The sequence below is a fragment of the Triticum dicoccoides genome, chromosome 6A (genome assembly GCF_002162155.2).
Source record: "Triticum dicoccoides isolate Atlit2015 ecotype Zavitan chromosome 6A, WEW_v2.0, whole genome shotgun sequence".
Taxonomy (NCBI): domain Eukaryota; kingdom Viridiplantae; phylum Streptophyta; class Magnoliopsida; order Poales; family Poaceae; genus Triticum; species Triticum dicoccoides.
In genome coordinates, this window is record NC_041390.1 from 273,023,601 (window position 1) to 273,027,248 (window position 3,648).

Genomic DNA, 3,648 nt, shown 5'->3' on the forward strand with positions numbered 1-3,648 from the left:
GAAGGAGCTGAGGGAGAACTACTACCTCTTCTGGTCGACGGAGACGCGGGCGCACCCGCGCACGAAGGTACTTCCCGCCGCCTCTTGGAAGAAGGCTCCGAACGGATACCCTTTCTTTGCCTTGTTCTTCTACTGCGGGCTCTGCCCGCCCTTCTCTGAATTCTTCTGCGATATCATGAACACCTACGGGTTCCACCTCCTTGACTTCACCCCCAATGCCGTTCTGACCATGGCAGTTTTCGCACATCTTTGCGAAAACTTTGTCGGGGTCCATCCCAATGTAGCCCTCTTTCACCATTTCTTTATACGCCGGGTAGAGAGAGAGAGCCTTTATCCGGCGGAATCGCCTGGATCTCAAGGGCCGACAAGAAGGAAACTTATCTGGAGGGAGAGTTCTGCGGCAAGTGGGAGGAATGGAGGGCAGACTGGTGCTGGATTGACGAGGAGAACCCGCAGCCGTTTACCACCCGGCGCCAAACCCCAGTAGCACGCGGCAGCGACTGGAGTGACGTGGCCCCGGAAGATGACAGGCTGAAGATTGCTGTCACCCGGATCCTACGCCTCAGGCTTGCCGGGCTCACTGTAGGCGCTGTTGGCGCAGATTTCCTTCGCCGCCGCATCGCCCCTCTGCAGGAACGAGGAAGACCCGCCTGGGAGTTCAAGAATGCGGCGGATATCATGAGGCTGCTGTCGAGGAGGCAGATGCAGCAGAGGCGGGAAGCCGTGCCGAGTGAGAGGAGCGCGTCGGTGAGAAAGAACTTGCCGGGCATGGCACCGGGTCAAGCGAGCCCGCCAAGGATACGAGTGGCTCGCTGGAGATCAACTCGTCTTCCACCTCATCTTCAGACAGCTCGCCGCAAGCAGAGCCTCCATCTCCACCAAGAAGGCGCCTCCGCAAGGCCGGGGAGGTAGCGGAGCGGCAGACGAGTCAACAGCCGCCGCGCCGCACGACACGCTCCACCGCGGCAAGCACCGTTGCCGCGGGAGCATCTCACGCTGCAGCGGCAACTGGAGCGGGGTCCTCCCGGACCACCGCTTCTACTCCTGCCGCTTCTCATGCCGCGACGACAGCTGGAGCGGGGTCGTCGCAGACCACCGCCACTGTTCCCGCCAAGCGGTCAAGGGAAGCCACTCCTCCGCCTCCTCGCGCCGGATGTGAGCCGGACATCGACTTCTCCGCGTTCAGCTCCGACGAGGAAGAAGAAGAAGAGTAAGATCCTCTTGTTGTACTTGTAGTTCTTCGATTCTTGCCGTTTTGTCTTGTATCTCACTTGCTTTACTCTGAACTTATTCCTTTTCAGGACTCTGGCCCAGAGAGCAACGAAGAGAGCCAAGGCCCTGGTGGTTATCATCGAGGATGAACCCACGATGACAGCGGGGGGTGCACCGGAGACAACCTTGCCGGACCCGGCAACTTTTCTCCAGAGCAGCCCCCAGCGTAAGTATCTAGTTTGCTTTCCGCTGTGAGGCGCGCATGGATACTCTGTCTTTGCTGATATCTGACTGCTGGTCTGTGTAGGAGCAGAGCAGCCCCACCAGGAGCCAAGGGAGAGTCCTCTGGCAAGGGAGAGCTTTCCGGTAAGGGAGAAGTCTCCGGCAAGGGAGAGTTCTCCGGCAAGGGACAGCACCAGCGGCCCCCCGACGGCGGAGACCACGACTGGAGAACCCGGTACAGGTAATCCTCTTGCTTCGAAACTTCCCTTGGGTTCTTCTTCTTTTGATCTTCTTCTTGTTGAATATTTGCTTGACTCTTCTCCCTTTTCCGGCCGTCAGACCCATCTGCTGCGGAGCAGATGGAGACCGAGGTTGCCGCCGACGAAGCAGCCGGTGCTGGTGATCCCGCCGGCGCAGAGGCCGCCAAGGCTGCTGCCGCAGCAACTGGCGAGGGGTCTGGTGATCGCACTGACGGCCCTGAGGCCGCAGGAGCGCCGGGCGCTACGTCGACCGCCAACCCATCCGCCGCTGCCGCAGCGCCAGGCTCCGAAGAGCCCCAGCCAGGCGTCTACTTGAAGGCCGGCGAAGGCGTCTTCATCAACCTCCCCTGGGCGTCGAGCTCCAGGGCGCCGGTTGAAGGGGAGAGCTTCGACGGAGAAGTGCTCGCCTCCGCTGGGCTGACGCTGGTTGACGCACCAAGCAGCAGCAGCAACGAGCCCGAGGAAGAGCGGCTGTTGCGGAAGTTGTTGTCGCTCTACCATGCGCGGCAAGCCAAGCTGGAATCCCGCGAGGCGCTTGTCGCGAAGGCAGGAGCAGACATCGAGAAGCGCGAGGAGGAGCTCGGGGGTTTCCACGAAGAAGCCCTCCGGTCCCTGGCGGAGGAGCGGGAGCAGCTCGCCGAAGCGCAGAAGGCCTTCCTCCTCGAGAAGGCTGAAGTCAGAGAGCAACAGCGGCTTGCCGCTGAGAAGCTGTCTGCGCAGGAAGGCGAGCTGGCGCAGCGGAAGGTCAACCTTGACGCCCACGAGGAGGAGCTTGCCGCCCGCGAGCGAACATTCGGCGGAGCCCTCAAGCAAGCGGAGGATGCTGCCGCAGCCGCCGAAGCCACCAAGGAGCTGGAGACGAAGGTGGCGCAGCTGGAGGCCGATCTCGCCGAGAAGGGCAAAGAGCTCAGCGCCGCCAAGGACTCCAACGCGGATCTTGAGTTGAAGCTGACTACTTTGACCAAGACGCTGGACGGCGCCAAGGAGCAGGAGGCGGCCTTGAAAGAAGAGATCAAGGCCAACAAGGCGCTGCTGGAGAGTGTTGCCACCACCCAGAATGCTTTCAGGGAGACTGTGGAGCACTGGACGGAGAGTCTTGTGAATGCTGCCACAGACATTGACAGGGAGTTGGCGCAGCTGGGGATGGAGGATCTCGGGTATCCCTCCGACGAGAACCTCCAACCCTGCGCCAAGCTCGTCTTGTTCTTCAAAGGCGTGGCGACGGCCCTTCAGCGGCTCCGGGAGAAGATCCCAAAGCAGCTGGCCGACGAGTCGCGCAAGATCTGCACGGGAGCTCTTCAGAAAGGTTGGTGAAGGTGGCCTTCCGCAATCCGGGCCTCAACCTCACCAACGTCCTCTAGACCCTGCCACCGGATGCTGATCTGGAGGCGCTCAAGACCCTTGTCGCACCCATTGTGGACAAGGTGAGCGGAATCAAGAGGATCGAAGGCGATCGCGTAGACTAGGCCGCCCGTTTCTTCTTTTCTTGTCGCTGTCCGCCCTGTTATGAAAACAATCCGTTAGAGCTGCGACAAGCTATCTTGTAATATAGCTCTATTCTGGGTAATGATTGCAATGTTATTCCCTTTACTTGATTCCTCCCTTTGTATGTTTTTGCCCTACGCTTTTAGGGAACTTGCCGGTGCAGGCACCTTGGCCGCGAGCGCTGAGTGCGGGACGTCAGCAGCCTGCTGGCGGTGCTGCTACCGACAAGAAACCTTGTCGCAACTAGTCGCAGCTCACTTAAGTTGTTGAGCAGACTCGAAACAAAGTAAGGGCGCAACTAGCTACGAGTTGGTTCCTCCGCACACAGGTTTTCCATACAAAGTGCGGTCGTTCAAGGGAGATAACTTAAAATATTTAAAAATCTGATTGCTCAAACTTTGGCAACTTAGCTTTTCTGTCGTTTGCTTCCCGGTAAGGCGAAACTTTCTTGAACGACGCCATTATTTTC